The 25,891-nt window shown below is 30.8% G+C and overlaps 1 long non-coding RNA gene across 2 annotated transcripts; it reads right to left on the bottom strand.

The window, feature by feature from the left end:
- Positions 1 to 12,845: 12,845 nt before the first annotated feature.
- LOC129287944 (uncharacterized) lies at positions 12,846 to 14,814 on the bottom strand. Of its 2 annotated transcripts, none has more exons than XR_008587851.1 (3): positions 14,678 to 14,814; positions 13,836 to 13,950; positions 12,846 to 13,193 (listed from the first exon to the last, which is right to left on the bottom strand). It is a non-coding gene; the product is annotated as an uncharacterized LOC129287944 (long non-coding RNA). The 2 variants fall into 2 exon arrangements; XR_008587850.1 differs by having other exon boundaries at positions 12,846 to 13,037.
- Between the last annotated feature and the right edge of the window lie 11,077 nt (positions 14,815 to 25,891).

The raw sequence follows: 25,891 nt of genomic DNA, 5'->3' as shown, positions 1-25,891 counted from the left end.
AGTTACTTCTAAATATGTAGTCAATTATATGTACAATTTCTTTGATAGCTTGTTTGCTAGTTGATTCATTTGGATTTCCAACTTTTGGATAGTCGCTTGACTTTGGATTTCCAAATTCTTGATAGCTGTTTCGGTTGTAGCTTGTGCATGTTGGGCATTGGTTTGGGCATTAGTTTGAAAATTGACAAGCTTGGAGATCATATCCTCCAACTTGTCAATTTTGGAGACCATGCTTGAAGGTTGCTGAGGTTGGGGCTGAATTCCATGTAAGCAATCATTTGGTGTGTGATTGAGGTTAGTTCCCTTAGCAAAGGCTCCATTGAAGTTTCCTTGCATGCAAGGATTTGCATCATAATTAGTAGCATCCACAGCATAAGAAGAATTTCAAAAATTATGATGCATGAAAAAGGCTTTGAAATTCTTGTTTAATTCTTTAAGTTGAGCAACCATACCATATCTAGTGCCCACTTCATGTGCTTCTACCCTCCTTCCTTGAACTCCCTTTAGCCTAGAATTTCTGGCTAGTTTTTCATATCACTACTATAAAATATCCCCTTACTTGACGGTTATTTTAAAAATTATTTGATAATTTTTAACTGTCAAGTAATGAGGCGCCATATATTTATTTGACGGTTAAAAACTGTCAAATATTTTAGAGATTACTTGACGGTTATTTCAAAATAACCGTCAAGTAATCACTTAAACATTTGCATATATTGTATCAATATACTTGACAGTTATTTAAAATAACCGTCAAGTATTTAGTAATATTTGACAGTTATTTTGTAACAAGTATCAAATATATTTTCATAAATTTTGTGTGCCAAATACTTGACGGTTATTTCAAAATAACTGTCAAGTATTTATGATGTGTTTTTTTAAAAGTTGGGGGCAGCTTTTTAAGCAGCCCCCTACAAATACAAAGCAATCAAATATATATACCAGCCAGCCAACAATAAAAAATAATTGAATCATTATTTATATTGAAATTACAATCTAAATATCTTTAATTTATCTTATATCTACCTATACTCTAAACCTGATGCCATAAAAAAATTTATAACTTTACCTACTTTACAAGTTTAAATTTCAAAATTAATTGGCCTCAGACATAAAATTGATCAAAAAAATAAATGTGTATACCAAAACTAATTGGGCTTAACCATTGCTGCTATCCACATGTTAAACACGGCCTGAGCTACCTCTTCAAGAGTTTCCTCCATATGTGCAGCTGCATACCGAATACAATAAGCATCCTCGAAGTAATGTATGCAAAGAGTTATAACAAATTCAAGTTAATAGCTATCTAACAAAAGTTGTTAAAATTTATAATTTAAATATTATTAAATTTAATATTGTTAGGTAATGTGGTAGGGGCATGAGTGATAATATCCTTCAAGAATCTCATCAAGCAATAGCCACATTCATTACTCTGATCTGGCTGGAGTGGACACTGTAAAAAAATAATCACATATCAATAAAATAATAGTTAAAAGGCCACGGTTTGTTAATTAAAAACTCAGTCCATTAGGTTTACCTTAACTGTGACCCGTGTCTCATAAGAGTTCAATACCCTTAAGCTAGGGGATAAGGTCTTGTTGGTCACAGTACGATACAAGACCACAACTCTAAGAAGAAAATAAAGAATAAATGTCAGAAATTCAATATATATGGATATTAAAATAACAATTGATAAAAATTCAACTTACTTATTAAAAAGTTTTATCATATCTGGCCTGTTGCTTGATTCTCCGTTAAGAGGATCGAATACCAAATTTTTGAAGCAACAGGGTTAACCACAATAAGCATCTAGTGCCCCCTAATAAGAAATAACAAGTGTTATCAAATAAGTAAATATAAAAAATATTTACTTGTACTAAAAGTAGCTAGAAAGTGGCTTACCCTTGATAGTAAGGAACAAGAAATCAAGTATTATTACTTGCTCCCCTATCCTTAAATTGATTTGAAAGCTGCTTTGCTTGATTTTCAAGAGCTTCCTTTGTAATTCCATTATAAGCAGAGACATCGTGGAGATTAATTAGCTGCAGTATCCCAAATAAGAGCCTTCGTGGCCTCATCTACTTTGCACCATGATTTTACTATGATAGGCATAGCAGTCTTTGCCACCACCTCAATATAACTTATAAATTTTGAGGATTTAATTGCTTGTTCTTTCTTGTTCCATTGCACATCAATTTTTTTTCCTGCGGCTCTTGTTTTTGTCACCTCTTCCATTATTGTTAGGCCTCGTTGAATGTTATTATACTCCTGCTTAGCTTTTTCTGTGTACTCGGAATCTCAGTCAAATTTGTAGCTAGAATTGATGGAGGGGTATCAATAGACTCGCTATCAAAAACCATTTATCTGTAAAGGAAGATAATTAAATCAAACATTAAATAACTTAAATAAAATTCACATAATTAATTCAAACATTAATCAACTTAAATAAAAAGAACACAATTAATCAACTTAAATAAAATTCGCACAATTAATTCAAACATTAATCAACTTAAATAAAAAGAACACAATTAATCAACTTAAACAAAAAGTTTCATCATTCAAGTTCTCATATAACTTAATTATACTCAATCAAGTTACTAACAACAATTGATATAACAATTTTATCCCAACAATCTATTTTGTCCTATAAATTTAATATAACTCAATCATATCTAATTAAGTTATCCAACAATAAAATTAATCACCATCACCACAACAAGGGAAGCAAATTTTCAACAAATTCATATAATGCCCAACAATAAATTAATTTTCATATAATCTTAAATTTAATTTTTGAACTAACAAAGAACTAAAAACAAAAGCCTATATATATTCAATCATAAATCGTAGTTCTAATGAACAAAAAATTCATATTCCAATTGCTAATTCCAATCAACTCCCTAATTACAATCAATTGATAACAGTATCATAAGGAAAAAGTATAGGCCAACTTACTTAAGAGAGGCAGAGCACGAGGATGAAGAAGAGGAGCAGGGGAAGGAGGAAAGAAGACAACTCGCGTTTTGCACTGTTGAAAAGCAAGTAAGGAATTTGAAGTCAGATTTACCCTAAATACTAAACCCAAAAACAAATTAAACAAATGAAGAAGAAATTAAACTTATATATGCAAGACGGAGAATAAACCTAAAATGCCTAAAATGAAGACTTGGATGAACGAACAATCCATGAACCCTAAAAAATGAAACCCACTAGCAAAACCCAAGAAGAATCGAGTCTAAATCTGTGTTTTTGATAGTTTTAGAGATTAATCTAATCCTACAATTTACATTCATCCTCCAGAGTGTTCCATAAAAATATCTACAACAAATATTTAGATATTTACAAATATATTTCTAGAAACTAACCTTCAAGATATGTGTGGAATATTCTAAAACATTCTAGAATATTTTAGATATATCCACATTCCTCCATAAGTTTTTAGAACCTTCTAAAAACTTTTAATTTTTTTCAGATATTTCTAGATTGTTCTAGATGCTTCTAGAACATTCTAGAATATACTAGATTCTTCTTAAAATCTCTGAAATTCTCTCTATTATCCTGGAGGTCTTCAAAATTTTCATAACTTTACGAGTTCTCTTATATCTGAACATAAATTGTGACATGAACCTATAAGTTAAAATTAATACAATCAGAACACCAGAAGACTTGAAACCTTGAGGTCTCCCCTGCAATTAGATCTCTTTCATTACAAGGTATGCTAAGGCTGCAAATCATCATGCTCAATGTTATAATTGACCGTTGTCAGTCCATATTTTCCCCTAAGGGGATCTTTAATACTTATATTTAGGTTCATATTCATTGGAGTATTCTCTGTTGCTCTGCAGGCTTTCTTACGGAAATAGAAGCGATGATTACTGGCATACTTGCCTTTTGGTCTAGTTCTTCTCAGAATTGCCCTGAAATAGAAATATATATATATATATATATATATATTATACATGCATGAGTGCATATCACTCAGAAAATTAAAGTGAATTTGTCATTTGCTAATTTAAAAGAAGAAAAGAACATATAAGATCACTGTAAGAACTAACAAGCTAATACAAAAAATATCATTCCACCAATCACAAAAGTTATATTTAGGACATATGGCAATATCAAATATTCTAACTGCATAATTTCAACAGATAGGAAGTTTAAATATTAATCTTAAATTTAAACTTTCCACCATCATCTTATCAGTCAGATATCTCTTTATTGACCTTAATAACTCGTTTGACATGTACTGCATCAAATTTCTGTCTAGCCCGTTCATTGTACAAGGATTACCATGTTAATTAATTTACAATTATTATTGAATCCCAATATACTTTAAAATTATGATATAATTAGATTAAAAATTAAATAATACAAAATTTATCGTCTATTTTTCTATAACAATCTTGTCTTGTGCATGGAACAGGGTTAAATTCTTGTGATAACACAAGTGCACAATATTATGCATTCAAATTGAACGAATAAAATGCTTAAAAGGTTTGGAGTATTACAAAGGCAGATCAGTAGTATTAACCCAACATTTTGTCACAAGAAATAATAACTGCATGAATTAGAAGTGTTTTTCCGTTCAAAAAAGAACTAGAAGTGTTTCGAGTTATCAGTCTATTTTGCCCCCACAAAACGATGTTCAGAAGCCTTAGCAAGAAAAGAAAGCTCCAGTAATTAAAATATGAATAGGCTGATAACTGAATTTGATGCCATATACTTGACCATCAAGTAGGAAAATGACTCTAAAAATATTAATTTCAATTAAAGACTATAATATTTTAAAATCTCAATTAAGGACTATGGTTAAAGATATCAACAAAAAGTGCCACTTAAGAATTCACTAACCAAACTTGAAAAAATTTCTAATGTATATTGTGAAAAAAATAAAACTCTACTTGAGAATTGATTATTTAATAAAAAATGACTTATCCAAATTGGAGTTTTTTGTTAAACAATCGATTCTCAAGTGGTGTTTTATATTTTCATAATATATGTTAGAAATTTTTTCAAGTCAGGTTAGTGAATTTTCAAGTCATGCTTTTTATTAAACAATCAATTTTCAATTGAGGTTTCGTATTTTCACAATATATGTTAACAATTTTCTTAAGTTGGGTTATCAAATCTTTAAGTGACGTTAGTAAATCTCACTTCACAAACTACATTTTTTTTGTCCAATTAAAGATCATGGTCCTTAACTTTAATTTTAAAATATTATGATCCTTAATTAAAATTAATATTTTTAGAAGATCTTTAATTGTCATTTTCCCCCATTAAATTTAGGTACTTACTATCCATTGCAACCTTCTTGGATATTATTTACTGCTCATGATCCGATTGAAATTGGGAATAGAAAGGAAACAAGTACAAGGCAATCTACAAAGCCAAAACCAATAAACAGACCTGCAATATTACAACCTCATTCTTCTATTTTTTTCCCCAATGACATTTAGCCTTCTAAATTTAATTTTTCAATATAAGTAACTTAAAAGACGATAGGACAATCACAATTGAAGACCCTGGAGAATTATATTCACAGTTAAGGATGAATGAAATCTAATTTAACACTGCAGTTTTTAGGGTCCTAACTGTACTTGGTTGTGATTGTGAAAATATGTAATTGTTTCTAACCAAGTGTATTCATATGGTGAACAAGTTACCATTTACAGAATAACAACACTCCATGTCATTTTAACGAAAAATAATTCTCATAGTGACAACTCCAGAATAAAGTCATTTTCATTGACAAACAGAACCAACTATATCATGTGGTAAATAAATAACCATTTGTAAAATAACAATACTTCATTCCATTTTAACAAGAAATAATTTCCATAGTGACAAGTTCAGAATAAAACCAAGTATATTCATGTGGTGAACAAATCACCATTCGCAAAATAACAACACTCCATCACATTTTAACATGCAATAATTCCATTATAATTTATCCATTATACCATTGGGAGAAATTATGTATTTTTACAATCACAATTAATTATAGTTAGTGTAATGAATTTAAATTTTAAATTAAATTAATTTTTCTCTATCAAGTAATATTTTATTTAAATTAATTTTATAATAAGTGAAGGGTAACAGTTGACAGAAACTTATATCAATAATTTTTTGAGAAATCAAAGTTTGAATTATACTAAAAAAGAAGAAAATAGTTTGATTTTATTTTTAGTATCATGGAAATTTTTTGCACCTTTCTTATAATTTTTTCTTGGACATATCTTGTAATTTTTCAAATGTATTTTGATCAGATTTTTTTTTTTTTTTTAAATTCTCTTCCCTTCTCATTCGAACGCCAGGACAGAGTGAGGTGGAGGGAGTGTCTAGAATCATCGCAATCCTCCTCCTCCTCTTCTTCTTCTCGGTCACGTTTCCTAATCCCTTGCCGTCAGTCTGAGTCATACTCGCTGCCATCCTCTTCTCCGTCTTCATTCGTCCATTGTAGTGGGTAAGTAGATATTTCCTTTCCCTGTTATTGCTCTCTGTTTCATCCCTAGTTTGAGTTGCCATGGGTGTGTGAGTGGTCTTCAAGTTTCTTCCGTTCTCCCCTTTTCTTTTTCATTTTTCCGTTCAGCCGAGAGAATGGAGAGCTTTGACAGCCCTCACCGACTTCCGTTCTCCACCCTTCGTCCTCGGTCGCTCATCCTCGTCGGATTCTTTGTTTCCTCCGTCCTTTCTTTCCTTTCCTTTCCTTCTCCCGTTTTCCGGCGCGAGTAAGTGTAGCTGCCAATCAAATACCGTTGCTGTGGGTTCCGTTAGACCTGTGACTTCTTTCTTTTCCTCCCTTCTTTCTGTGCTTGAACGTTGAGGAGCTGGTTTTCTTTCATTGGAGATTCGTTTAATGATTTCTTTCTCTTCCTTGCACATGTTGTTGATTTCTTATGTCTTCCTCTGTTCCACCGGCATTTGAGTAAGTTCAGCTTTTTCAATTTTTCTTTCTTTGCCTTTGATCGATGGGCGTGTACTGATTTGGTTACTGGAAATTGTGTTTTCTTTCCTATTTATCAGTTGTTGCATGTGTGTGTATATAAAGCTTAAACTTAACTCTAAAAATACATCTTTAATAGATAGTCTCAAATATGTTGGTTATTGTAGGAGGAAAGATTCAGAGTAACTTTCCTTCAACCTAGATTAAATTCCTGATGAAATTTAATTCGAAAGTATAGTGAACTTATTTTGATGTTTAAAAAAAAATATATGGATAAGAGAATTTAAGGCTTAGAAGCTTGATTGAAAAATTTAAAAACTTAAATCAGAAAGATGAATTTTGACTTATTCAAGTCAATTGTAGTTGTTTCATTGAGGTAAGAGGGTCTGTTTAATTGTAAAAAATATATTAAAATTTATTATATTTAATAGGGTTATTTAAAAAAGAGAGAACTTGATTGAAACAGTGGAAGGAGAATCTTGAAACTAGTGGAAGGAGAATCTTGAAACTAGGTAGTATGCTAAATAAGTAAATAAAATTCTCCAATAATTAGAAGTGATAGCCTTTCTTTTTTTTTTTGTTTATTTTATTTTCATTTATTTTAAATAAATTTTTCTATTTTACTTTTATGATTAAGTTGATTTAAAATATATAAATATTTTATTCATTATTCCAATTTATTTATGCAATTATTTTTATGGTATTATATTTTTCTAAAAGTATTGTACAGAAGTGGACCGGATAAATTATTGATCAATAGATTATTTATATCTTACAAATTAAAGAATTCTTAGACTCCATGCATGCCAGAAATGTTTTATTAGACTGAATATAGAATATTAGTTGCTAATTACAATTTCATTAATCTTTGGCATGCTATGGCATACTAGCCCCATGTGTCGGTCAACTCACTTGGAAGGGAGGATGAAATTTCATGGAATAGCCTACGCTTGTTATTCGTGAGCTTTATACTTGTGCTTGCTTTTGTGGCCTCTAGCCACACTTTATGTTATTTATTCTCATGAATTGTGTGTTCATATCTATTATTCATTTTGTTTACGTCCTAATGACAAACAAGTTTTTCAATATAGATTATGCTGATATTTTCTAATACCATTGATAATCAAATTAATTACTTGTTTTTTGTTTTTATATGTTTATTATTATCATTTATATTATTATTATTATTATTTGGAAATGTTATTTATTGAAAGAATTTTTGGTGTTCAGATAATAATAGTGGACTTACCTCCAGTAAATCTCATGAGACTCATTGAAATAAGAAGTATTTTGTTGTTTTGTTTACATTGTAAATTAATGTAAATATTTAAATATTTTGTTTTTGTTTTAAAGTTGCTCCATGAATCATATAGGAATGATTTTTATTTAAAGTATTTTGGTTTATATGTATATTGTTGCACTCGAAAAATGAGACGCAGACGGCGCGGAAGTGGAGGTTTATGCCTTTGAGGTGGGAATTGAATGGAATGAGGGTCGCCACTAAAATTTTGAGAGAAATCTTGAAAAATCGATTAAAGAAGGATAAAGATGGTCTGCGAAAACAGAAAATAGGTTCGGGAGTTGATTGAGTGTGGGAAGGTGTTAAGCATCTCATAACACCCGTTCGTAAGAACGATTACTGAAGTTTATTGTGCTATATTATATAGTTTTATAATTATTTTAATTATCTCTTTTATATTCATGTGTTTGATATAAAAATGATGATAATTGAGTGAGAAATATTTATTTATTTATGAGGAAGAACTTGATTTAGAATCAAACTCTGAGGCCTACGTACTCTGTGATGGAGATCAAAGTTCACGTAATTTGAGTTTAAAAGTTGTTGGTGAAAATATTTTTTGAAGAGAAATTAATTAGAAGTAATTCACCATTTTAAAAATAAAATAATTTTTAAAATTTTGATATGTGTGTTTTAAATTATAAAAAGTAATTTAGTTTCAATTATTTTCTCAATTTTTAAATTTTTAAAATAAAAAAAGAAAAGAGTTTAAATTTTTTTTTATGTTTTATGATTGAGAATTTAACTGCTATACTTGCATAGCTTTATTATCTCATACAATAATGTAATCATTCTAAATATCTGCAAAGATTTTAAAATCTCACACAATAAAAGAATTTAACAAGTTAATTTATTTATATTTTTGAGTGTTAGTAATAATTTGTTTAAGCATGTATATATATGTTTTTAAAGAGTATTAATCATCATATCTGTAATGCCTTATTAGCTTATACGGTAATATGATTATCCTAAATATCTGTAGAAATTTTAAAATCTCACATGATAAAAGAATTAAATATATTTTTAATTTAATTAATTTAATATATAATTTATATATATTTTAAAAACTTAATTGTTATATTTGTAAAGTCTAATTAACTCATATGGTAATACGATTATCTTAGAAGTTTACAGAGATTCAAAACTTCACGTGACTAAAAGATATAATCGGTAAATGTGATTACAATTTAAATACATTAATTTGGTTACTTAATTTTTTAATTTGTGCATTATATAATTATTTGTAATTATTTGTAAAAATTATTTATTTATTATAAAAATTTAAAATCATTATATTTGCGAGGACTTATTATCCCACACGATAATATGACTAATTTAAGTCTTTATGAAAATTCTTGAAATCTCACGTGGGATTTAAATAAATTATTAATTTAGATTATAAAAAAGAGAGTTAATTTTAATTGTGGGCCTCTGGAATCCATATTAACATATAAGTTTTACTCTTATATCTGTAAACACTTATTGATTTATATGATATAAGATTATTCTAAATATCTGGAGAGATTCAAAGTCACACAGAATAAAAGAATTAAATAATATTAACTTTAAATATATTTTAATGGGTAATTATATAACTTATATTTTTAAATATAGAAATCTTAATAATTATACCTGCGAAGCTTTATTAACTCACGCGGTAATATGATTATCTTAAACGTCTACGGAGTTTTAAAAATTTCATGTGACCAAAAGATCTAATTAGAAAATGTGATTATAATTCAATTTATTAATTTAATTAATTAATATTATAAAAACGTTTATTATTTTATTTATAAAAATTTATTTATTTATTTAAATTGATGATCATGATATTTGTGAGAATTTATTATCCTACACGATAATGCATTTAATTTAATTCTCTATGAAGATTCTTAAAATCTCACATAAGACTTAAATATTTTATTGATTTAAATTATAAAAAGAGAGTTAATTTTAATGGTGAGCTATTAGAACCCATTTTAATATACAAGTTGAATCTTCATACATATAAAATCTTATTAAGTTACATGATATGAGATCATTCTCAGTACTTATGGGGATTCTTAAAATCTCACATAGCAAAATTTAAAAATAATAGTTATGTTTACCATTCGGGCACTAAGGAATACACATATTCAAGAATAATTCATTCGAATATAAAATTCATGGGAGCAACAAATTGGGAGTGGACCATTTCTTTTTTTTTTTTTTGGCTATATTATCTTAGATATTTGACTTGATATTTTAAAGATATTCAAAAAGAAAAAAAATAAATAAATAAAGCAACAATATTTTTTTTTTAAAACAACAATCACATAAGCTTAAAGGAAAGTAAGGTGGATCAGCAATTAGTCACTTTAATATCTTCATTTTATAATTTGTGAAAATTAATTATAACTCACATAGTTTTGACAAGGTATAAAAGAAAACAAAACCTCCAGAATAATTTCAGAATCATAAGTGAAGATAGAAAACACACTATTAGGTGCTAATGAGGACGAGGAGAGGCAGACTTGGGTAGATAGTTTCACAAATTCTTCGATGCCCTCTCTGGTTCTTCTTTCTCCCCTATCCAGTTTTTTTCTCTCGGTCCATTTTTTCTGTCTTGCTTGCTCTCTCTCTCTTGCTGATTCTAATCCTCTTGTGTCCTTTCCTCTCCTTTTCGGATGCTCCTCCTGCCTTCTCCATCTCTGCTTTCTCGTTCTCTTTTTATGCTCTCGGTCTCTCCCTCCGTGCTCTGTTTTTTATTTTCGTCTAGTTTCTCTGTGCTGCGTCTGTGCTTCCTCACTCTCCGTCTCTCTCTCTTCTTTGTCCCTAGTTTCTCTTCTCTCTTTTATGCTCTTTTTTTCAGTTTTCCTTCTGTGCTCTTTCCTTTCGGTCCCTCCGTTTTTCTTCTCTCTTTTATGCTCTGTTTTTTTTTCCAGTTTTCCTTCTGTGCCCTTTCCTTTCGGTCCCTCCATTTTTCTTCGTTCTCGCCTCTCTCTTGCGTTTCTAGCTCTCTCTTTTTTCAGTCTCTCTTCCTCCTATTTTCTGTACTCCTCCTGCCTTTTTATGCTTCTTTCCTTCCTCAGTTTTCTGCTCTGTTTTTCGTGCGTGCATATGTTTCCTCTACAAAGTGAAGCTTTTCTCTGTGTTTTTGTCTGCTGCATGCATGCATGCAGCTCTGGTTCTGTTTCTTTTCTTCTGCTGGTCAAAAGTGTGTGTGCTTGTTCTAGTTGCTTGCTGCTCCTTTTGCTCTGTTTTGCTTCTTTTTCTGCATTTCTTCTGTGTTCATTTGCTGTCTGCATTTTTCTTTGTGTGTTTTCGACTGGCGTGTCTGACCTCGTTTCTATTTGCTGTCTGCTTTTGCTATTCTTGCGTCTGCTTCCTTTGCTGGTGTTTTTGTGTTTCTGTTTCTGCTTCTTCTGTTTTTTCTTCTTTGTGCAGGAATGTGCATGACACACGAAGGACCAAACTGAGTTTACATGTTTTAATTTTAATAACTCTTTTTTAATTATGTTTATTAATTTTTGAAATTGGATTAAGGGACTTAAAAATTTGATTTTGGATCAAATAAATATTTTTTAAAAATATAATTTTAAAAAGGATTAAATTTATTTTTCATATTTTTATATTTTTTTGTTTTTTTTTCTTTTGAACTAAAATACTAATCAAAAAAAATTACCTACAATAAAATTAAACCCAATTAATTAGAGATTTTTGTTTGAAAATATAATTCTAAAAAGGATTAAATTTTATTTTCATATTTTTATATTTTTTGGTTGAATTTATTTTTATTTTTGTTAAATTTAAAAAATGTCTGAACAAAATACAGTGTTCCACATATATATACACTACTGCTTGGATATTCTTTTTAACAGTTTGTAGAGATTTCAAGTAGTCTAACTTACAAGGAAACTTTGCCAAAATTTCTATAGCAATGCTTGAATATTTTGTTACTATTAGTACTTGCTAAATACAAATGATGATTATGTGATTAGATTGGATAATTAAAATGTTACAAGTTTTTTTTTTTTTTTGGGTTTGGGCTCATAGAATATGAGCTTTCCTTATATTCTAGCCCGATCACATTTTGAAAGTGTAGGGTGTGACAGTTAGGATTTCAGGAATTGTAGTGTTAAGTCAGAATTCATTGATCTTCAACAGTGAATACATTTCTCCAAGACTCCTTTCTTAGTTGTGATTTTTCCCAGTAACTTTGAGATTTGAACTTCGAGCAGCATACTCTGCTAGTTGCACCAGCAAAAGCCTTTTGCTCAAAACTTAGAGAAAATTTTTCAAGTTCTTGCAGTTCATCCTCATCATCAAAATTGTGAAATTCCTTTACTGCATCCATTCTACTAAATCAAAACAACAATTCTTCCACAATTCAACAAGAAGGTGAGGACTGAGGACATTAAGTAGTCCTCAAGTAAAAATAAAGGCTCCAATATGCCGTAGCATATAGGACATAGCACTTAGCATTCTGCATTCCTGTTCATGCAGTGGACAATTTCCAAAAATTCAAAATATAATTGGTCGTGACTATATATATATATATATATATATGCATATAAACCGCTAGAATGATAACAGCAACAACAAACATCACAAAAAACATGATAATCATCCATTAATTATCATACTAAGTACCTGACTTGCGAAAATGTTTGGCATGATTTTTGAGGTTAAGCTTTATCCTGATATATGTGAACCAGTTCCTCTTCCTCATGAAATACAAAATCCCCATACTGATCATCAATAAGCCATCCTTCAATCTTCTCTTCATCTTCTAAGGTTTCATTTGTTCTTCGCCTATATCAAGAGTGCGGGAAAATATAGATCCTTTCTTGTTCTCAAGATATCATTAACGAATACTGAATCATGAAATATTTGGTTGTCCAAGAATGAGTCAAGGGATATTGCAAGTTACAGGCCCACAGGAGCTCCTATGGCATTTCTACAACAGAACTACAAGAAAGCAGTCATGCTAGACAAGTGGCATAACATCAGGTTCCATTGCAGTGAGCTACTGACTAAAGAGCTATAATCACTACACCTCAAATACATGATCAATATGTAACTTCAATTTTCTCTTTTCTTTTAGTTTTTATTTGAAAGATACACAGAAAGCAAATTGTGATTTGGATTACACAAAAAGATGCTGCCAATGACCAATTCTATACTTTCCTAACAAATATTAACCACCATTGAATCATATCCATATAGGGAATTAAGCAATAGAGTTAGGGCTTGGTTTGGATGGAAGCAAAAGTAGGAAGAAAATAAGGAGAGAAAACTAGAAACAAAATTTTCTAAAAGTAGTAAATTTTTTTACTATTTTTGGGAGTTTTTCCTGCTAGTTTCCTTTCCTTTCCTCCCTATTTTTCTACCCATCCAAGTGAAGGGTAAAAGCTGGGCAATCGTACACAATTGCATGAGTCTACTATAGCTAGCTCCTTCGTTTTGCATGCATACATATTGTATGATCGAAATAATTTTATATGAGAAACCAGGGAAATTTGATGGCAGTTTCCATTTCAGAGCAACTGCAGCATCAAAGAAAAAACTATAAAGATTGTGGAGGTTATATACAATGAAATATATGCCTACATTGATTTGACAGCTCTTCTGCGGGAGTGAGGTTGCAATTCATCTCTCCAATCAATTGTATCCATAACTGGTGGATTCACCAAGTGTTGTTTCTAATTGTCGGCACCTATCAGATCTAAATTAACTCAAGTCCCAAACAAGAACAATGAATTTAATCAGACTTTATAAGGAAACATGTAAAAGGGAATGGTGCATGCAAATAAGTCAATACAAAAGTAATAAGTGGAAATTATTGACTTTCCTACTTAGATCCAAACCAGCTATCAAAAATCATTACACACTTTATCTTCATATTCTAATGACGTCAATGCACAAAGTTGTAAATGAAGTGAAATCAATTATGAAATAAGTTGTCATTGATGGAGTAAAAAAAATAGCCAAGAATGCCATTTAACAACCCCCCTCCTTCGGAGGTGAATGCCAAGCTCACAAAAGACTCAAAGTAAAGAAAAGCCTTGGACATGAAAGTAAAGTGTGTGTAAAGTAACCTTAACATCAGGAAGCTAGAATCTAATTGCCGGAAAGCCAATTTTGTTCATTCTAACGCTTCCATTGACCATAAAAAGTAGTCTATTAAACTCACTGAAACTTTTATTTCATTTCCTTTCCATTTTCAGGCAGAAAGTCCAGCTTGGTTGATTAGCCTCTACGTTTTCAATAAATTTTCTCTGAGAAATCTCTTTTAACTAATTATACATTGGGAAAGTAAATATGAAAAATCATTCCTCTATTCAAAGTGAGTATCACAGTAAAACCCTTTTTTCAAAATGACCTCTATTCATTAAAGAGCAATGAAATATTCAGTGAAAAGTGACGAGCTTCCTCAAAAACATAACGGATACCTTATGGTACTCAGATGCGGAAAGAAGCCGAAGATGAAAAATCAGATGATCAAAGCGGAAAAAGCAAGACGACGATGGTTCGGCAGAAGTGAGAGGGTATTACGGAAATGGTATCCGAAGAGAAAGCAAGAAGAAAGCACGGCTCCGCTTTGTATTTGTATTTTGTAATAACCGGACATGTTTTCGTGTTCATGCGCATTACGTGATATTTAAGCTGGTTCATTTATTTATTTATTTATTTTGGCCAAAAAATAAAGCTGGTTTATTTATTTAAACATTAGAAAAAAATTAATTATTTATTCCAATTTTGATTATTAGTTAAAACTCAATAGTTCCAATTTTGATTTGATGTAATTCAAATTTTACTGTTTTAACTTGATTAAAACTCAACCAAACTTAGTACAACACAATCCCTATAATTTTACTATATTGATCTATATATTTTAAAAAGTAAAATTACAAGAACAAAAATTATTTGTTGAAGTTTAGAAAATAACATTTTAAACCACTAAAACTATAGAAATTGAGTTATTTAGTTAATATATAAGGACATAGTTTCAATGAGTCAAAATTATAGAGAATGAGTTCTAACAAATTAAAGTTTAGAGTCTGAATTATGATCATATTAAAACTATAGTGGTGAAATGATTAATTTTCTCTAAATATCATTATTAAAATAAAACACTAATACAAACCCCAACTAAAACTAAAGCTTGTTTTACATGTGCATCCTGTTAATTTTATTAATCCTAAATCACTAGTCATAATGACATCTAATTTAACTTTATTCTAATCAGAATAATTATTTAAATATACACGTTGACCAGCACTTTTAACACACAGTTTTGAATTTTCTAACATAAAATAAAATGATTAATTTTGATAATATTAATATTATAAAATTTATTTAATTAAGAAATATGAATAAGTTCTAAATAAAGGACTTATTCATGAATGAGTATTGTAAATTTATTAAAATATGGTAAAGACTCAAAATTTTAGTGTCATAGGTGCAAAAATATCAATCTTCCCATTTACGATGACAAATCTTTTGAACAAACATTTTTTTATATATAAAAAGATTAATTAATAAAAAGAAACAAGTTTACAATATATAAGTGTGCAATAATTATAAGGGGAAAGGAGGATTAAAGAGCCTTCAGTTCTGAGAAACATTAATGCTACCATGAAGAGTAAACAAAAGAGAAACTAACCTTCTTTTTGTTTGGGTGAGAAAGGAAAAGTGAAAGAAAATAAAATATGAGACTCATCAAATTATTATTTTTTCACAAGTGGAGAAATTTTGATAATAAAATTTTTGTTCCACCTTCAGCTGTCCACGCATTTTTGTTCTTGCCCTTCTGCTGGAGACTCATCTCTTCCTCCCAAGCTTGTTGTTCCTCACGGCAGCATCACTTTTCTTCCTCAAATCCAATTCTTCTTCTTCAACAATTTTGCATTTGATTTCATTGGTTGGCCTCTTTGTTTTCTTCAATTTCTCCAGTCTATCTAATTCCATTCCTTAGTGATGATAGGACAAAGCCACATTAATGCCGACAGGCTACACACAAGGGAGTTGAGGCATAAGAGGTTTGGAGCTCCTATTAATTGTGCTGATTGTGATCTTGTTGAATCTGCTTTACATGCTCTTTGGGATTGTAAGGGTGTCAAGGAGGTGTGGCAATCTTTAACTAATGTGAGTAGTGGTGGGGTTTTTTTTTTTCGACTTGCAGTTGATCGACTGGCTTGAATTGAATTTGAGTAATAAGGGTAGGAGGGTGCAAGGGGGTTGAATGGCATGTTATTTTTGGGGTTGGTTGTTGGATTCTATGGAAGGAAAGGAACAATGTTTTGTTTAATAGCAGTAGAAAGAAGAGTGTGCTCAATGCTAGATGGTGTATATTAGATATGGCAGTGAATGAAGCTGCTAAAAGTAGTCTACAATTAGAATTGAGGAGATGTAGTAGGGGTGAGGATATATCGGAGGTGGGTATGACCTTTGGTAGGATGGGTGAAATTAAATACTAAGAAGCTTCAAGGGGCAATCCTGGGCTTGCTAGGTGTAGGGGTGTTATTGGGATCATGAAGGGAAGTGAGTGGCTGGATTTATGAGGAAGGTTGGCTAGTGCAATGCTGAGGTGGCTGAGGCTTAGGGGATGGTTTATGGTCTTGATTTGGCCTAGATTATGGGAATAAAGAAACTAGAAGTTGAAACTGATGCAGAAAATTTATTTAAACAAATTTTGCAGATAGAGAAGAAGGATGGTAGCAAATTGGTAAGGAGGATATGTGGGTGGTTAAAAAGAGATCGGGAAGTAAAGGTAAAGGTGGTTTGTCGGCAAAGTAACTAATGTGCTGATACATTGGCTAGGTTTGGCATTTGGTTGGATGATTTAATGGTTTGGCATGTAGCTCCTTTGTTACTAAGGCCTTGTTTGGTATGATGAAAGAGTTTTTGATGGAATCAAAAATGAAATTGGAATTGGAATCGAAATAGAATTGAATTATAAATGTATGTTTGGTATGAAGATAGAATCTAAATGTAATATTAATAAATATATGTATTTAAAATAGATAAAGACTAAAATGCTTTATAAAAAATAAAAACAAAAACTCAGCCATCACCATTTGAAACATAACATCAATTTTAAAAAACTCCATTAACACACACCATCAAATTGCATATTTGAAGAATGAACATGTGCCTTTAATTTCATCTTCCCTCTTAAGTTCAATTTATACTGCTTGTTTGACTCAAGGATCGAATCTGAAGGACCAAATCAAGAAACTTCCTCCACAATCACAGCCTCAACAATAATCGAACTAATTGTAGAGTCTGTGATAACTACTCAATTGTTTGCTGAGTTATGAGAAATGTGGATGAGATGATGAGAGGGGGAAGGGGAAGAGTTTATCAACATAGAGGGATGAAGGCTGATAAGGCTGCAACATTAAGACCCGGATTTGATGATGGCTGAGATGCTTTTAAAAGTAGGAGAAACAACGATGAGCAGCCGTATGGTCAAGATGTTGCCAAGGTCTTAGTCGGAGGAAGGTGGCTGTCTTGCCAAGGTCTTAGTCGGAGGAAGGTAGTCGTCTGGCCAAGACGTTGTTGGGTTGACAGCAAAGGTGCAGGGTCAGCAAAGGTGAAAGGTAAAGGGTAGGGTGTCAAGCAGAGAGAGAGAGAGAGAGAGAGAGAGAGTGGGGCACTTATGACAATTCTATGAAGTTGTGGCAATTCCATCATAATAGAGGTGGAATTGAATTCTGGGTATTTTGATAGAATTGAAGTCCATAAAGAATTTAAATTCATGCACACCAAACCATTGAAAGCATGATTCCAATTCTAATTCTATTTCTTTTGGACCCAATTTTAATGTACCAAACATAACCTAAGAGATTTTATTTTTGTTGATATTGGATGTGCTATAGGTTGTTATTAGTTTTTTCTTTTGGGGGGGGGGGTTAGCCTCCTTTCTTACCCAAAATAAAAAAAAAAAACAAAAAAGCAACATTAACACCAATTGGTGTGTAAATCTAGTTTTATTTCTCTTTTCTCTTTTGTTATTGAATTCTAGTTTTGTAAAATGAGTTTATAATTTTTTATTTATATTACTATATTTAAATTTAATAAATTACTCACTTTTATTTTTTTAAATAGAAAAAATAATATATTTTTTATTAAATTATTTGTTTTGTAAATATAATAACATGAAAATACATTTTTTTATAAATAATTTGATTTTAAATTATTTTGATGAAATTAATTTTAATAAATTTTTCCTTCAATTTATTTGTGTAGAGAAAATTATATCGAATTTGATATATTTTAACACAAGAGTACTATAGTCATTGTAATATTTGTTCATTTTCTTTTCTTTTTATTTTTTTCTCTTCATTCAAACATAATAAGAGATAATTTTTCTTTTCAGTCTTTTCTTCTCTTCATTTTCTTCCCTTTCAACTTTTCTTCCCATTCAAACAAGAGGTGAAAGAAATAGAAATAAAGAAGTTAGCAAGCATATGAATATCTTGCACCAATAATAAAAGAGAGCAGTGCTTCAGAAGAAGGCAGTGGAATAATTTCCTTCGATAACATTGAAAGGAAAGATCATAGTGAATGGATACCTCATTTAAAGATTAAAACAATTTAGCTCAGTGAAAGAAAACCATTTCCAAATGAAGCTTCACGTGAACTCAAAATTGATGAAGACTATAACAATGCAAAAGATGCTACTGCTTGAATTTTTTCATCCTTATGTTACAAATCTGTTGAGGATTTACAAAAGGAAATCTAGTCCACATCATAATAGAATCACAAACTCTTGAAGCATTATTATTCCTTTTGTCAATAACAGGCCAAGCATAAACCTCCAAAAGATAATAGCACAATTGTTGAAATTCCTTAATCACTTCTTTTGGGAGACAAATAATTCCTTTATGAAATGCAAGATTTCTTTTTCGCCATACAAGTTCAAAAAAGATAATAAGACTTCTAAGCTGAAAATCCAAACCATCCTTATGTAACTTGGTAAGAGTTGTGACAAGGCAAGTAGAAAAACCGACAGCCACTATCTTAGATTAATGAATAGGCAAAGCACCAAACCAAATTGATTTAACATAATGATAACTCCCAAAAAGATGGGTTAAAGATTTTGATTCCACACAATGAAACGCACAATGTGAATGAACATCTAAATGATGATGTCTAAGGATATCTCCAATTGGAAGTGCACAATGTAACAACTACTCCAAATAAAGTTGTTTATGAGGTAGGGTGATTTTCCAAAGAAAATTTCAAAAAGATTCATCAAATACTACTGACCTAGATTTGCAGAGTTGCAAGTAACCCCTCTTCATAATGTAAGAGCTATAACATCCCTTAATTATAAACCAGTTTTTAATTCATTAAAAGACAATTTATTTCAAATATAACTTGTTTAAACACTTTCTATGATTGAAGAGTGCCTATCATAGCAATTAGAAGTAAAGTATATCTTTAAACCACTACTATAGTAAATAAAAGATTTTCCAATAGTTATCATGGTAGAAAAGGCAAAAATTATCATTTCAAATCCTTACTATGGTAGAAAAGAGTATATTATAATAAATAAGAATAAAAGCATTTGGTAAAAGTTTACCATAGTAGAAAAAGATTTTTCTTATAAACCAGTCTTGCTATAAAACCAACCACCATGGTAGAAAATGATCTACCATGATAATAAAAGTGTTTAATATCTCAAAGTAAGCCTACCATAGTAATTAAGGAAGAAAACTTAGTTAAATATTTAGTACCAAAAATAGGATGACAAGGATTTAAAATATCAATTGATATTTCAAAACTCTTATTTCAATGAAGCATAGTTTCCAGGGGCAAATTTGTCCAAAATCAAGTTTCAAGAGGGTAAAAAGATAAAAAAAAGGAATTTTTTTTAAAGATTTAACAAAACGGGGTAGTTTTGAAAAAATTAGGGCCGTCTGCCACTGTGCATGCTGTCCCTCTATAATGAACGTCATAGAGGCATTATGCCTTAAAGTGGATAGTGCACTGAGGTGTGGACACATGCATCGCAATATATTACAAAATGACTATCTATCACATATTAGATTTTTGAACCTCCCTTCAAACATGCGCAATTTATACAAACATTCAATTTAGGTGATTCAAGTATTCATGCGAAACTTATTAAATAAACTACCTAATGACTTTTGTTTGGTGCATAAATTCCACCTTATGGAGATTTTATCCACTAAAACCTCCAACAATCCTAAAACACACTGTTAAATTTCTTTACACTTTCAAACTACAACCAAAGCCAATAACCATAATGTAGGACACTTAACAACATCACACACGCATCAACTAAAATTTATAGACAGCATTTGCTTAATCACACCTAAATTTCTATAGTTGGGTTATAATCACATAACACAATTGATAATAAGAAACTCCTTAATCTTAAATCATCACATAATCATCATCATATTCTAAAACATTTTTCATGATACCATAAGAATCAAAAACCATTCTCATAGCTAGCAGAAATGAGTTTTGATCTAAACAAAGGAGTTACATGCTGAATATACAATAAAAATGCCCCCAGTTTAGCAAGTGTATATGATACAACTAAAAAGATGGTAAAAAAACAAAAACAAAAAATAGTGTTTCACACACCAATGCTAAACCCTGAGTACTTCTCTAACATAGCTCTTCCCTAAAAAAATAGTTAACCATGACGAATGAAACATAAAGGTCCCAGTAACTAAGTCTAAAATGTCGTGATGCATGAGCATGCAATTAATCATGCAGATTGCTAAGTGAGCAAGTAAAACGCATATTCAACACATATAATATTTCAAGTTATAAACACAAATATGCATGACTTCACCTTATCACTTCTATACATCATGCTCAATAATCTAGCTCACCTAATTAAATGTAAGCTAATCCAAGCCACATGTTATAACATCCTCAATTTTAAACCAAATTAAATAAGCTCAATCAAATTAATTAAGTGTATTAACGAGGTGTGTGGCTAGAGGGGCTTAACGAGTATGTTTGATTTCAATTTCAGCCCTAAATGTTAGTCTAAAGGAGAGTTAAGTTACTCGAGAGTGAAAGAAGAAGAATTTCTGAAAGGTGAGATTCTGTGCCATGCATCGTGGCTTGTGGACAAGCAACCGTGGTGCATGTGTGGCAACACACTTGGGAGGTGCTCTTTGTGCCATGCGCTGCGGCATAATGTGCATACGTCGCGTTGTATGGTCACATTTTTTATTTTATAAGTTCACAAAATGAGGTAAAAAATAGAGGAAAACAAACTGAATACGAGAGAGCAGCAGGAGAGTAGTGTTATAGCTTAGGAAATTTGAATATTTGGAGTATTTTGGAGCTCTTAAATATCAAAGGCAAACTTCCTTACTTAAATCTTTCTCTCATCTTCCATTTTCTTGATGGTAACAATTAAGGTTTGGTTGATAATGGTGATTTTTAGTCCATAGAAGCTATAGGTCTGAACCTATTGACTTATATAGAGTTAATGAGAGTAGATTGAGCTAAATAAACTTGATATTTATGATTATATGAGGATTGGTGGTTGAGAGACATTAAATGTCCAAAATTCCTCATAAATATGTTGGTTAGGAATAATATGGTCCTATTAATGATTACTAAAGAGTTTAATGATGTTAATGAGGGTTAAAGGAAGCTAAGAAACTTTATGGGTATTTTTATACGAGACAAGAATGAATCTTAAGCATTAAGAAGTGTTGAAGTATTAGTAAAAATTAGCCCAAATATGGATATTGATGATTTGCATTATAAATACTTGTAGTGTGACTATTATTGGCACCATTCAAACTTCTTGAAAGCTTTAGGAGTGAGTATTTTAAGGGTGAAATATTTAACCTCTTAAAGGTTTGAGGTAATTAAGAAAATTCTATCTTGTACTTCTATGTGTTGTTAGTTTGTTGAATAATATTTGATAATTGAATTGTGTGAAATTGGTTAAAATGCAAATGTGGCTTGCTTTATTTAAAAAGCCTACTATGAAGTGGTGATTTGATGTAGTTCAATAATTTTAAAATTATAAAGTTCAATGATTGTCAAAGTGTAAGGTACTATAATTATGAAAATAGGAGTTCAATGATTTGAGTTGATAGGAATTCAATGATTTTGACATGTATGGAGTTCAATGATTGTGAATGTGTGAGGTATAATGATTTTGAAATTTAGATTTCAATGAATTGTTTGAATTGGAGTTCAATAATTTGTAAGATGGTGGAGTTCAATGAAATTAATTATGTGGAGTTCTATAAATTATGTTAAATGTGAATTATTGCATGAATATACATTGCATGATCTTAAGAGGTGGGAGTTTGCCTAGAAAGAGAAGTAGAGAATTAAATCCATGTGGTAAGGCTCCCATCCGAGTGATGCCTTACCGAATTAATTATATTCACATTGTCCCACTTGTTCAATAAAGGACTATCCCATTAGTTCAATGAGAGACTTGAACCTAGGTAGCTATCCATTAGTTCAACGAGGAAGCTGGTTTAGGGAGTATGACATCCTATAAGTAAGAAATAGGGGAAATCATGTTTCACAAGTAAGTTAGGTGAGCCTTAACTGGGTAATCCCCTTACAAATATTTAGGCTAGGAAATTCATGGATTATAGAATGTCCCATTATGTTATAGCCCATGATTTCATGTCAGAGGAATAATAAGGATATAAGAGAGGTGTGATCATATATATAGTGAGTAAGGGCACATGGTTATTTGTATTGTGACTCTAACGAGGATACTCATTAATTGAGTTTTAATCCCTTTTGAGTAAATGTCATTTAATTGTGTGACAAACTCTTTCTACATGAAAATCATTAAAAAGCATTATTTCACAAGTATGTACTATTACACTTAGAAAAGTAAATTTATGCTCTTGAATGAATTTTATATGAATTGGAAGAATTGATTGTATTGCCACTTGCATTTAAATTAAGTAACATGAATTAGTGTAAGTTAGTTAAACTTTGGTTACTGAGTAGTTGTACTCACCCCAATATCTTCAATATTATAAGAAATAGTTCAAGAGGATAGGAAACAGGAAAGCAATGAGAGGCTTAGGATTGTAACCCTATTTTAGCATGCCTCTTTATTTTTAAGTCATTATATGTACTTGAAAATTTCAATTGCCAACTAGGATTAGTTCATTTTGATCCTTACTTGCGTCATGTGCTTTGTGAATTGTAAGTATATTTTGAGCTCTAAGGAGTGAAATTATGAAATATGATATCTGTGATAAGGCCAAATACTACTGTAAGTAAGAGTTTAGCATAATATGTGTTGAATATGAAATATTTGATGAAAATTGATTGGAACTCTCCCTTGTATGTTTGAGATTAAGGGGTTGAGTAGTGAAATCTTGATCTAAAAATGTTTTATGTGATATGGTGCCAGGCATGAGTCAGTTTTGATATTTTGCATGTGGTCTAATTGATATCAATAGCTATTGACTTTTGGTGATAAAATTGGACACTTAGTTTTGAGAAAAATGTTAAAAAAGTGTAAGTTTTAAAAAGAGTTTTCAAATTTTTATTATATAATAATTTGATTATAAAATTAAAGCCATTAGTTAGAGCTCGGAAAGAGCTTTTCATAGACACCTAGCCTCGTCAATTGGACATCAGATGGAAAATTTAAAAGCTTCAAAAGTTGCCCTAAAAGCTATTCAAATTGATAGTAATGCTATCAAAAATCATGCAAATGCACCATGGCGCATGCCACAGAGGCGAACATGCTGCGACGCATCCCCTAAAATTTTACAGAATTTTTTTATTTTCAAATGCTCTTGTAAATGCACTCATATTTGAAATAATCCCATGCTTCTGCATATTGGTGAACTCTAATTTTTTTATTTTAAAGATTTTGAAAATGGTTTAGTTTTGTAAACTTGAGATCTTAACTTTTCCACCATTTGTAACATGGTCTTATGTTAATTATTTTAATCTAATCTTCTTATTAATTGAGATTTGAATTTAATCATAATTTAGAAGGTGGAGGATATTACACATGTGCCACATATTGGGCTTAATGAAAGCATATCACATGATAATTTGGTCCAATACATAAACTCCCAACCATACACAAGAAGTTAGAGTGATTAACTTCACTCCTTGCGAGTAAAATTTCTCAAACATGCAAATGACCATCCTCTTTAGTGTCAACACCATAATCTACACAACATATAATGCTAATCGTCATTGATACACTATAATTATGACTAATCATAATTTGTAGACACTAATCACACACTAATCTTAGAGTTAGGTTAATTAATCTCCTTAACCCAAACACTTCCCATAAACTTCCATCATTATAGTTAGTCTCATTAATTCTCATTACACTCCTTATTCATATATTTAACCTCTAAATTTGAAAATCATCATCCAAGTGTCACTTCTAAGTCTAGTTTTACGAATTTAATCATTTTATAGCCACAAACAACATCAAAACTACCTAAACAACCTTCATTTAATCTCAAACAACATCTTAAATTTGAATTTGAGGGCTGGGAACCTATAAAAATGGAGCCCTAACAATAAACACTAATTAAACCCTTGAAAAGAGGATAGTAGAAGATAGAATGAAGATTATGCCTACCTTAGTTATTTTGCACCTAAGAACATGCCTTAGGGTTAGAGCTTTGAAACCATAGTAGAGCTTAGAAAAATTTCCTAAAAACCGTCCAACTCTCCCTCTCTCACATCTATCACGATAACAAATAGATATTTCAAATTTTTATACTGTGCACCGTGGTAAGCACACCACGTGCCATAGCACATAACATAGAAACATTGCACTTCAATTACAGCCTACTAGTTGGACTCAATCCATCCCAATACCTAAATTTGATCCTATCTAACCTCCATGCATGTATTTAGGCCCATTTTAGCCCATGATTAAATGCCTAAACTATCAATAAACCTCAATTATCCTCAAACACAACTTATTTCCCAAGTCAAACCTCAATTATAAATTTTCTCTATTTAATTTCCTTAATAATTCTACAAATTAGTTCCTAATAAAAACTATGATGTTACAAGAGCTGTTTGAATTACTTGACCAAATCAACTTATCAATGTTGCATAGAGGCAAAGGAATTTTCAAGATCGCTTGAGCGATATTACTACTATATAATTGAGAAATTAAAGGTCTATTCCAAGAGATTGATGACAAAGCTAAGGAACTAGGAATTAGCAAATCAAAGACCATCTTAACGTTGAGTCCATGGGAAAGACTAATGTTGACCGGCGTCTACCAAAGCTCATAATCAATAGGAATACTTGAACTATTACCTACCTGCCACTTTAAATGGAATAGTATAATGTTCTTAGACTCTAAGATGCATTTCCAAAACCAAGAAGAGTTGTAAGGTTTCTTAAGTTTAAATTGACTAGAAGAGTCAACGTATCAATGTATTACCAAGCAAAGAATCTTGCTCAGAAGGCAAAATTCTCCAAATTTGCTTAGCAAGCAATGCCATATTGATCTTATGAGTATATCTAATGCCAAGACCTTCATTTTACATAGGAGTGAAAAGATCTCTTTTGGCAAGATGAATTTTCTTCTTGTCTTTGTCAAAACCCCAAAAAAAAATCAGATAATTTGGCATCGATTAAATTGTACTCTTTTTTTTTTTTTTTGGAAACTTGAA

The sequence above is a fragment of the Prosopis cineraria genome, unplaced genomic scaffold, assembly GCF_029017545.1.
Source record: "Prosopis cineraria cultivar Desert tree isolate PC_DT_omini unplaced genomic scaffold, ASM2901754v1 PC12, whole genome shotgun sequence".
Lineage (NCBI taxonomy): Eukaryota > Viridiplantae > Streptophyta > Magnoliopsida > Fabales > Fabaceae > Prosopis > Prosopis cineraria.
Note: the sequence above shows the minus strand (reverse complement) of the source record. Positions and strands in the feature narration are given on the sequence as shown.